This window comes from Salvelinus sp. IW2-2015, linkage group LG36 (genome assembly GCF_002910315.2).
Source record: "Salvelinus sp. IW2-2015 linkage group LG36, ASM291031v2, whole genome shotgun sequence".
Classification (NCBI taxonomy): domain Eukaryota; kingdom Metazoa; phylum Chordata; class Actinopteri; order Salmoniformes; family Salmonidae; genus Salvelinus; species Salvelinus sp. IW2-2015.
Genome location: NC_036875.1, coordinates 4,947,353 through 4,960,000, shown reverse-complemented (window position 1 = coordinate 4,960,000; position 12,648 = coordinate 4,947,353).

Genomic DNA, 12,648 nt, shown 5'->3' with positions numbered 1-12,648 from the left:
CTGGGGATGGGATAGCGAGTGAGTCTGCCGCGTCACAACAATTGTACGGGACAAATGAGATAGAAGAGATATGGAATTGAGAAGATACGTCAATTTCTGAAGTTGACAAAAGGGAAGAAATATATGCAGGAATACAAAGTAACTGATTTTTTCCCTGAAGTAATTGTTTATGAATCACAAAAGTTTCTGATGTCAAAAATTACAGGAGAGGGTTGAAAAGCCCTGAAATTGCTAGACTCAAGAAAGTGGTCACGAGAGTGATAAGTGATGTAAATTCGAAAGAAAATGAAAGAGTTCAGTTGCAGTTAACTCTGTAAAGAGAATGGTGGCTGTATCATCATCTGTATATTTTTTCCATCCATGAGCAGTTTTAAGATTTCTTCTTTAAACTATAATTGGGCAAGAGATGGTAAAAAAAGAGCCATGTGTATGAGTAATTAGGGAAAGGGAAGTACATAATTTTTCTACAAGAAACCGCTAATTTGGAAAATGAAGTCATGTGGCCAAAGGAGTAGGGGGACAGTGGTGTGTAGTCATAAAACTCAAAAAGTGGGGGTAGGACTATTTTTTCTCAAAAGGTTTTTGCCTTTGCTTATGAGATTGAGGAGAAGTTGAGGGGAGTTATTAAAAGTCAGAGCAAGTATGAAAACATCACTATGTGTCTGATAAATGTATATGCCCCAGTGTGACAATTGAGAGGTATTTTAGAGACATTATCAAATACCATTGAGGAAATGTAATAAAGAGGATATTTATTATTGCGGGGATTTCAACTGCACAGTCAGATTAGATAGAAATCACCAAGAACCTCATATACCTCAGACTTTTTTAAAACCTTATTGTAACACATGAATTGTGTGATATTTGGCGGAGTCAAAATGAGGAACCAGGCAGTACACCTGGGCGCTGTGAAGAGAACATCATTCTTATGGCTAGTTAGATAGGTTTTATTGTTTTGAGCATCAATCTCAGGTTTGAAATCAAGTTGTGATAACCCCAGTGGGGATTTTCTGATCATTGTTTAAATATACAGAGGTGGTGTTCATTAATGATGTAAAACCCAAAAGTGCATACTGGCATTTTAATACAACTTATTGATGATGCTCATCAGGAAATGTTTCAGTTTTTTGGGGAGGGGGGAGGTCTTAAAAGCCAGTTTTATATCACTTCAACTGGTATGGAATAGGAAAATCCAGATTCAACAATTCTGTATATCAATACACGAGGAATGTCACCAAGGATATCACCAGATCAATGAAAGCCTTAGAGGTTGAATAGTGGAACTCATGACGTTGGTTGAGACCACAGGAATCGAGGCCATACTCAGGCCCTCAAGAGGAGAAAAGCTGCATTGGCAGACCTGCTGGTATCAAAGCACAGGGGCGATTGGTGAGAAGTAAGTTTCAGGGAATATCTGAAATGGATGCCTCATCCAATTTTCTTGGTTTAGAGAAAAAGAATGGACAAGAAAAATCATTGTCTCAAAATCAGCTGTTGGACAAGAGCTCACTAGCCCGAGTGAAATTAGAAAGAGGGCAGTAGAATTCTATGCTGAGCTCTATAAGTGTGAGTACAAAGAGGATAAAACAGTGACAACAAGTTCTTTGATGGGCTCCCAAAGGTGGCTGCAGAAGCTCAGGTTGAGCTGGAGAACCATTGTCTTTGCAGGAGGTATACACTGCATTAAAAGGCATGGAAAATGGAAGGGCACCAGGCATTGATGGGCTTCCCGTTGACTTTTTTAAGTCTTTTGGGCTATTGGGAAGAAGAATGGTAGCATAGTTAATAGATAGTTTAACCGGAGGGTACTACCAATAAGCTGCAGAAGGGCTGTCCTCACCCTATTGCCCAAAAAGGGTGACCCTAGGGAGTGAAGAACTGAGGCCGGTGGCTCTTATTGTGCACTGATTATAAGATATTGTCAAGCTTTGTCAACAGGCTTGAGGGAGGTGATGGGGCAAATCATACATACGGACCAGTCCTACTTTGTTCCTGGCAGGCAGATAGGGGATACATTTCTCTGATCGTGATTTTTTGACGTCTCTAAGGCTATTGGTTGGATGACTGGTCTAATTTCCAATTGATCAGGAAAAGCATTTGACCGAGTTGAACATAATATATTATGGGCACACGCTTGACGCTTTGGGTTCAGCTCGGGTTTTATTGCCATGATAAAGGTGATTATATGGACATTGAAATGTATTGAAAGTTAACGGTGGTTTGATGCTCCTTTTAAAGGTGTTGAGGTATTCGGCAGGGATGTTCTTTGTCAGGGATGTTGTATGCCATTGCTATAGAGCCACTACTAAATAGCATTAGAAGTCGCATTGAAGGGGTGTACCTTTCAGAGGATATCTCCCTATTCGTCTCTCAGCCTATGCTGATGATGAGTTGTGTTAGTGAAAAAACAAGCGAGGTGGATAGTTGAGTATAATGGTGGATCGTTTTAGGGAATATCCTCTGCAAAGGTAAATTGGGAAAAGAGTTGTGCTTTACAGATTGAAATGGCTGGAGATCATGCTTTGCCAGGGGCTAGAATGGTGTAAGGGAGTTTTAAGTATCTTGAGTGTACCTAGAGATGAGGGACTATGAAAAGAATTGGATGTGGGTGGTTGAATGTGGAAGGAGGATGAGGAGATGGCGTTGGTTATTTCTCATATGTCATATAGGGGGCGCACTATTATAGTTAATAATGTGATTGCCTCTGCACTGTGGCATCGGTTGTCAGTTTTAGAACCACCATCTGGCCTTCTGGCTAAGATACAGGCAATTATTGTGGATTTCTTTTGGGATAATATCATTGGTTCACAAAGTGTTTTGTATTTATCAAAAGAGGAGGGGGACAAGGTCTTGTACATCTTGCTAGTAGAGCTGCTGCTTTCGGTTTCAGTTTATTCAAAGGTTGCTTTATGGACCGGAAAATGTGGTGTGCGAGAGGTGGCAGGTCTTGTATTACAGAGGGTTGAGGATTAGGATTAAAGAAGGCTTTATTTTTGGTTGATAGTAGACAGATTTCTAGGGAGGGAGTACCTCCTTTTACAGAGGCCTTCTCAGAGTGTGAGCATAATGAAGGTGTCAGACGAATTCAGTGGAGTCAGTGCATTGCTGTGGAGGAACCGCTGGGGTATGGGGCAAGACTGGATTGTACAACTGCAGCTGTTCCACATTTCTCCAAGATTCTGGTGAAGGGCAAAATAATCACCTTTAAACAGTTAATGCCATGGCTGGGCCCCCGCTTAATGGATGGAAGACGCGTGGCTGAACATTTGGGATGATTCGGAAAGGATTGTCGGACAAATGTTGGGAGCTGCAGGAAGGCTCTTCAGAGAAGAGGGGAATGCTTAATAGCCACGAGAAGAAGGTACAGATGAAGACGGCGCATTCCAAGACTAGGGATTACACCAAATATCCCAGAGTCAGAGAGAAGGGTTATGTTGGATTTGAGAGGGTTGGAGGAGGTGTTTTGATAGGTGAATGGAAGACTTGTATAGGGGTGTGTAAAGGTGTTAAATAAAGATAAATTGAAAAAAGAAAAGACACTCCATGGAGGGTAAAATTGGAATTGATGACAAGGTAAAGCCAGCATGGAGAGCACTGTACAAACCACCGTTACAAAAGGGTACTGGTGATATGCAATGGAGGGTTTACATGGCATTATTGCAGTTAATGCTCTTGTATCTGTATTAACTCAGAGTTAGAGATGATGTCCTTTTTGTAATATAAGAGAAACCATTTTCACTGTTTTATGGAGGTGTGAGAGATAAAACCTCTATTGGAAATACTGGAGTCTTGTTTAGAGCTGTAGGTGAGTTTTTAATAACAATGTTTTTATTTTTGGGTTTCAATATAGTAAGCAACAGAAAAGAAAATGTCAACTGTTAAATTTTATTTTGGGACAAGCTAAAGATGTCAATTTTTTTGAATAGGAAACATAAGATAGACACGGGATATGAGAAGGATATAAGATGTGTTTTTAAAGGATTAGTGAAAGCAAGAATAAAAGTGATTTTGAGTTCTTCTCAGCTGTAAAAGATCTCCATTATTGAGAGAAGTGCATATGAAGGAGTGCTTTTGTTTGTAGAGGAAAATTATTTGTTGAGGAAATAAGTTGAATTATGTTATTTTCTATTTTTATTTTATTTATTTGAGTAGGAAGTACATTTATTGTTCATTCTGAAAAGCAGTAGTGTCATTTTTATGTTAATAATTGAGTAAAATAAAGGTTTTATAAAAACTCAAACTCTCTCTCTCTCTCTCTCTCTCTCTCTCTCTCTCTCTCTCTCTCTCTCTCTCTCTCTCTCTCCTCTCTCTCTCTCTCTCTCAATTTCACATTCAATTCAATTCAAGGGGCTTTATTGGCATGGGAAACATGTGTTAACATTGCCAAAGCAAGTGAGGTAGATATTATACAAAAGTCTCTCTCTCTCTCTCTCTCTCTCATACCACTACTATTTGGAATAATACTAATAATAACTAAGTTACTGTTTACTATGCAGATGTTATTATTCAGTGTCCCTCAGGCCATGGCAGGCAAATACTTATTTGGCTTCAAGAGGAGCCATTGCACCTTCGCCATTGCTCCTTTTCCTCTGGGTTTAATGAGTTAAAATTTGGAATAAATGTATTAGTTTCTGTGAATAATGAATCTCTTGGGGAGGAATATTTATCACAGTAAAGGAGAAAGTGCATCTCTGTTTATACCTCCACTGCGGTAACCACATTCACACTCCTTTTTGAGTAGCCATGTCTTTTTATGTCTGCCGGTTTCTATTGTCAATTGGTGGTCACTCAGCCTGTACTTGGTAAGGATCTGTCTCTGCTTCGTATCTCTGACAGAGTAGAGATAATCAGCCAATTCATATTCTCTGTTTAGGGCCAGATAGCAATTTAGTCGGATTTGGGATTTTGGTTCGTTTTTCCAATGTTGTAAATATGAATCCTTTGATTGGTTCATGATTTTGTTTATTGGAATTATTTCTTTAGAAGCAGTGGTGATGTCAGCCTGGTTGGTTCTGTCCAACGCCAGCTAACTGAGAGGGCTCGTTTCTGGGCTCAGCTCCTGGGTTTGAAGTGCTTTAAACKGCAGACTTGAATTTGGACTTGAATTTAGATGTAGCCAACATTTTAATTATGTTATCTCTATTTTTATTACCACTGAAAAGCGGTCCAATTCTGCCCTACATGCATTAGTTGGTGTATTTCTTTGGACTTGTGGGATTTCCCGACAGAATTCTGCATTTAGGGCTGTTGGATGTTTGACCCACATTTTAAAGTCCAGTTTATTGAGTGGCCCCCAAACCTCAATTCTGTAACGAGCTATCGGTAGGATTACACTGTCAAATATTTTGGTCCAAATTCTAATTGGGATGTTGATTTTGAATAATTTCATTTTTATTACATACAATGCTCAGCAGGCTATTTCTTTGAGTGCATTCACAGCCATATTAAAGTTTCCCCAAGCAGATATGGTCAGACCAAGGTATGAGTCATTTTCAGTGTGTTCAACTATGGTGTTGTTCAGGGTGAATTGATATTTGTGTTTCTGACATCTGGGATAAAAAATAAAAAAAATGTACTGCCAGGGCACAACTTTGGCAATATTGCTCTAGAATGTTAAGGTTCTGTTGAAGACCYTCTTTGGTTGGTGATAGAATAACCAAATCATCAGCATATAGCAGGTATTTTACCTCTGTGTCAAATAGTGTCCTGGAGCTGGAGAATGGTCCAACATGTCTGCTAATTCATTGATATGAATGTTGAAAAGATTTGGACTCAAACTGCAGCCTTGTCTCACACTTCGACATTGTCAAAATAATTATGTTCTTTGGTTTTTGATTTTTATTGCACACTTGTTTTCTGTGTACATAGATTTTATTAAGTCATACACCTTACCACCAATCCCACTTTCGAGAATTTTGTAGAATAGCCCTTCTTGCCAAATAGAATCGAATGCTTTTTTAAAGTCAATTAAGCAAGCAAAGATTTTGCACTCTTTTTCTTTGTGGACGTGTTTATTAATTAGTGTGTGTAAGGTATATATTTAGTTTTTTTCCAATGTACTTCACTCTAAAAACCATGTAAATTTCAATATTTGTAGGAGCTCATTTTTTTCAGCAGCTGATGCTTAATCTCTCTCTCGAAAGCCAACTGACATTTACTCCTGAAGTGCTGTCCTGTTGCACCCTCTACAACCACTGTGATTATTATTTGATTCTGCTGCTCATCTATAAATGTTTGAACATCTTGAAGAACGATCTGGCTTTTATTATCTTCACCTGGGCAGCTAGAAGTGGACTGGTCACCCCTCAAAGCCTGGTTCCTCTCTAAGTTTCTTCCTTGGTTCCTGCCTTTCTAAGGAGTTTTTCCTAGCCACCATGCTTCTGCATTGCTTGCTGTTTGAGGTTTTAGGCTGTGTTTCTATATAAGCACTTTGTGACATCTGSTGATGTAAAAAGGGCTTTATAAATACATTTCACCAGTTTACTTTCAGCTAACTAGTCAATTTGTCCTAAAATTTTGAGGGCCATTTTTCTTGCCAACTTTTTCAGTCACCAATTAATCAACAAACAGGCAGTGGAATGAAGTAGTTTGACAAGTGTTCAAAAGTCAGTAACAAGTCCTTAAAATATAGCTAGCAAATATATCGTTTTTATTTCCTAGAAACCTAGCTAACATTAGCTACACTGCAGTGATGATGGCGTGGGTTAGCTAGCTAGTTAGCTTTCCCCCAGCACTTTCAATTTAGCTAGATAGCTAGCTAAGTCATGTCATTTATATCAACTTTATCAGTCAGATGGTTAACTAGCAAATATATTTGTTTTCCCCTCACATCTAAAGCTGGCTGACAAAGCTTGCCAGTTGATAGTAAAGCTAGGGTGAATGTCAGAGGCCAGCTAGCTAACCCAAAAGCGGCTGTCAATGAAATGGCTGGTCTGGAGTTTGTCTGAAATGTACCATTATATTTCACATGATAAGCAAACTGCTGTCATGCCTTCTCACAGAAAATTCAATATACACAGATAAAAGATACGATCACCTACCTTCAAGTAGATCGTTTTGGTTTTATTTACTTCATCGTCTCTTGTTCATGTGGGTAGCTACTTCCTGAAATTTGATTGATGGAACAATCCAGTCATGGTTATGCGGCTGTGGTTTTGGCAGAGGGAACTGATTGGTCAGGAGTAAAAGGTCCTGCCCCCAGATCTGCACAAATCAAATTTTTTACTTGACAATCTCTTTCTAYAAACTTACAAAACATTCTACAAGCTTACTAATCTCTTGGTAACATGGCAGCAGTGGCAGAACTCCAAGTGTGCACAGATTCAAAATCTGCAAGTGTATTTCTAATTCACAGCAGAATATTCATACTCGTAAATGGATTTGTAACAATATTGAAAATAAAATATACTTGCCAATCTAATTGAATGTATTCAAATGTCAAGTTGCTAGTTTGAGACCATTAAATCTTTCACACATAATGATACAAGCTTGCGGAATTAAATKACACATTTGCAAATCATACTTGCAACCACAAATCTCAATATGCAACCATGAAATTCTAAATACAAACGCACGTAGTTCTATCATCATTATTATCCCATACAACAAGTGCACTTTCACCACCCAGTGAAGTCCATTATAATCTATTTCATCTGTAGCCTAATAAACCGCATGGTTTCCCGAGTCTTAGTGGGAGAACCACACAACATACTGTATCATCACGTGACTCCACGTTTACTTCGAAATTATGGTTATTGCATCAATATTTGAGCTTAAAGGCTTTCCCACTGCCATTTCTCTCATAATTAATTTTACCAACCAAAAAAGATACCCCCATGTCAAATGAACAAATTGGCTATCGGCTTTTATAAAATTGTATGGGCATACCCTGTTTCCATCATCCCGGTCATGACTTTTTCGTGCTTCAGGTAATTCATCTGCATGAAATGGTTGGATGGAAACCTGGTTAGTGAGGACTAATAATCTTCCTAAAACCAGTGGAGTAAAAAACTCATAATTATCAGCTTCCATTGAATCAGCGCATGAAACCGCTTCACCAGGCCAAATATATACTCTCCTTTCTTGAAACATTAATATCTTATCACCTATTGAAGCCTGGGCTACCTATTTGACGCGTAACATTACTGTCCTTTACTTTCATTGAAAAATATCCCCAAACTTTGTCAGCATTTCCTTGACTCGCTGGTAGGAAAGAGTAGGGAAAATTGTTGGGAAGTTGCACACTCACTATTAGTATAAATTGTTGGCCCCATATGTCATGAGCTGAAATAAAATATCCCAGAAATGTTCCTACGCGCAAAGAGCATTTTCTTCTTTGCCAAGATAATACATCCACCTGACAGGTGTGGCATATCAAGAAGCTGATTAAACAGCATAATCATTACACAGGTGCACCTTGTGGGGACAATAAAAGGCCACTGTAAAATGTGCAGTTTTGTCACACAACAGAATGCCACAGATGTCTCAAGTTTTGAGGGAGCGTGCAATTGGCTTGCTGGCTGCAGAAATGTATACCAGCGCTGTTGCCAGATAATTGAACATTCATCTCTCTATCATAAGCCGCWTCCAACGTTGTTTTAGAGAATTTGGAAATACTGTACATCCAACCGGCCTCACAACCGCAGACCACGTGCATGGCATCGTGTGGGAGAGAAGTTTGCTGATGTCAGCGTTGTGAACAGCGTTCCCCATGGTGGCGGTGGGGTTATTGTATGGGCAGGCAAAGCTACAGACAATGAACTGTTGGGTTCTAGTTTGAAATACTTGCAATACTAGAAGTATGTATGAGGAATGTATATAGTGGGGTCAATAGAGGTTGTATAAGAGCCAGGGCCCTGAAAAGTTACTAAGTAAGGGTAAAGGCACATGGCTTACTTCCTATGGCTACAAAATAGAAATAAAGACAATTGAATAAAGGATAATAACAGTATCCATAAATATGAAATGGTCACTGATAAGTTCACTGATAAGGGTGGATAGCTGTGGATTAGTTTGTGGGCGGAGGTCAGGTCAGGTCACATGAAGGGAGAAGGAACAGTTTATTACCCACATCACTTAACTTCCTGCCTAGCAACAAGGATGAAGAAAAGGAGAGAAAAGGAGGAGACTCCACCTAAAGGGGGTTATAAATATGTGTTTGTGTAAACAGGTCTTTGTCTTTGAAGCTGTTTGACCCAGTGGGTGAATAAACTTGGCTTGAGCTTTTCCTAGTTGTCCGTTAGTTTTTAATCTGGTTATTTAGAATCTACCAGTTGGCGCTGCGAGCAGGGTTCACCACWATTTACAGTCGAAGTARAGAGTCTGAATCACTGAAACAGAAGCCGGCACCAAAAACAAGGTAGGCACAGTTCCTACACCTGTTACGACTCATTCTGACATCTTGGGGTGATGAATTGTAGGCTGAACCAAGTATAGGATACGGACCTAGAAAGCCTGAACTTATTCAGTAGTCCCATGGTATATGGTGGTAGATTTATGATATGTGACCAACGACCTGGATTCGATCTTATGTAGCAAAATGTGAAATTATGTTTTTTTTACATTGGATAAAAGTAGAGACTCAGAGCTACAAAATGGTATATCATACACTGCATTTGAGGAACAATGGGAAAGTAATTCTGCTTTTAAAGTTGAGAAAATCGCATTTGAATGTTTTGGTATCTAGTGAAGAGCTCCTCTTTGTCTACACCCATTCAGCATTGTTCACACCCTCCTCTTTGGGAAAGGCGTACCGCTAGCGCCCGGCCTCGACAACATCCGGTGAAATTGCAGAGCGCAAAATTCAAAAATACAAAATTCGTAATATTAAACATTCATGAAAATACAAGTGTTATACATCGGTTAAAAGCTTAACTTCTTGTTAATCCAGCCGCTTTGTCAGATTTCAAAAAGGCTTTATGGCAAAAGCATACCATGTGATTATCTGAGGACAGCGGCCCGCGTACAAAAGCATTAAAAACATTTTCCAACCAAGCAGATGCATCACGAAAGTCAGAAACAGCGATAAAATAAATCACTTACCTTTGAAGATCTTCCTCTGTTTGCAATCCAAAGGGTCCCAGCTACATCACAAATTGTCGTTTTGTTCGATAAAGTCCTTCCTTATATCCCAAAAAAGTCAGTTTAGTTGGCGCGCTTCATTCCCCTCGTTCAAAATGCATACAAAATGAATCCCAAACATTACCAATAAACTTGGTCCAAACAAGTCAAACAACGTTTCGAATCAATCCTCAGGTACCCTAATATGTAAATAAACAATTCAATTTAAGACGGAGAATAGTATTGTCATTACCGGAGATAAATAACGAGGTGCGCGCCCTCACTTGAACGCGCTACAAACACTACAGCCAAAATGGGAGCCACTTACAAAAACTACAAATTCTAGCTAATAAAAAWAAAAAACWAGCCTGAAACTCTTTCTAAAGACTGTTGAAGCCCTAGGAACTGCAATCTGGGAGGTATTCATTTTATATTCCCATTGACAGTCATTGTAATYAGTTATGAGCTGRAAAAAAAATTCTGGATGGATTGTCCTCGGGTTGTTGCCTGCCAAATCAGTTCTATTTTACTCATAGACATTATTTTAACAGTTTTGTAAACGTTAGAGTGTTTTCTATCCAATACTACCAATTATATGCATATCCTAGCTTCTGGGCCTGAGTAAAAGGCAGTTTACTTTGGGCACCTCATTCATCCAAACTTCCGAATACTGCCCCCTATCCCGAAGAAGTTAAGACATATAGCTAGCTAGCTGGCTAGGTACACAATGAACCTAGCTAGGTAAACAACGTTTAAGATCACACACATCACCTAACATTAACTAACGAACCAGCCAGCTAACGGTAGCTAGTTAAACAACAATGAACAAAGTGCCAACAATGCCTAATATTAGGTTCTAACTAGAAAAGCAAACAGCTCTGGGAAACAAGTAATAATGTCCGCCAGAGAGCCAGCCAACTAACGTTACCTAGCTAGCTAACAGTACACTTTAGCTTGAAATKAAACCACTTTCTGTCAAAATTAGAAACGTGTAATATCTGAAAATGTAGCTAGCTAACACTAGACTATCTTACCTGTATACATCATCATGCATGATGGACGCGTCTCCCTGTCAGGAATGTCATACCACGGTTGCCCTTAGTTTGAAGATGTAATCCGGAGACAGGTGTTTTTTTCCATCTCTTTAGCTATCATAGTCTAATTCTACTGATTTCAAAACTTGATCCTCCAGAAAGTGGAGAGCAACACTTATGCAGCTCAACTACACAAWACATTTTTTTTATAAGCAGCGTTCGACATGATTACAACACAGAATGACTAGCTCAAATAGACAGCAGCCTTCAATATGGCAGACCAATCCGAACYCCTCTCTCGGCATGTCCAGCCCACTCATTATCTCAGCCAATCATGATTAGTGGGAAGGTTGCTAACTTCTTCTGTGGCTTAACCTCCAAGGCTCGTAATTGATACATTTTATTCATATTTACAGATGGTATACAAGTTTGTWATTAAAGGCACATGAAAGTTCACATGTTTGAGAAGGCATTTCTGCCCCAAAAATTATTTTTTTACGTTCAAAYGGCTCTCCTGTGAAGTCGTGACTTGCGACATATGCCTAGTTTCCTGAATCGGGTCACATATATGGTAAGTCCCGGAAGGTAAGCCCAAGCAGGCTGGTACCTTCAGGCTGGTACCTCCTAGGGGGTAAATCCCGAGTGGGGTTGGTTCCCTACTAGACCCGTAAAGGGAGGGTGAAAGCCCAGCCACGGTGGCCGTGAGGCCGTGTGCGTATGGATACATTGTCATTCTTGTGTACTAGTACGGTAGGTTGTAGAGAAGTAGTCCGTGGAGAAGGACAACCGAAGGGAATGTGGATAGTGATAAAAGGTTGCCTATAAGTTCTGGAGGAGAGCCACATTCATGGTTAGAAAAGCAAGAAGATATTCAAACGTTGGTTGAACAGGATTTGTGTGTATAGAAATAAAGAGAGATTGGTTTATGCCCTATTGGGGCGGGGAACCGTGACATCATTTTGGTAAATTGTGTTGTCAACAACAGTGATCTTTGAGGCGTAACACTGGTATAAGATATTAGGACACCCGTATTCTCCAGTAATAAATTGGCAGATGCTTCAGTATTGGTTCTAATACAAGGTATCAGGTCCCTTGACCAAATTATTAGGCACCTATACCGTAATTACTCTCCGGGAAGTGAGTACCGCACTACCTGAAAAATAGTTAAAATCAGTGTGTATTAGAGCCATGGGTGAGGAGATCTAAACACTCTGGACACTGTCGGGAAAGGGGGCGGAATAATAACTATTAAAATGGCGACCGGCGGCCCCCGATTCTCCCTGTAATTATAGACATTAGAGATTTAAGTATAATATGAGTCAGGGACACATGTCTTTAGTCTATTTTACCATTACCTTATGAGATAAAATTATTTATTTAACAGGCAGTGTTGGTGTTGTAAGGTTCTGTATTTCTTTTCTTAGTCAACCTTGTGTTCTGTTTCTTTGTGTTCTTGAACGCAGCTCTGTTTTCTTTGTGTTCTTGAACGCAGCCCTGTCTTTCMTTTTTGTTCATTTATATTCACCTGTGTTACTCACCTGGTATCATCAGCTCC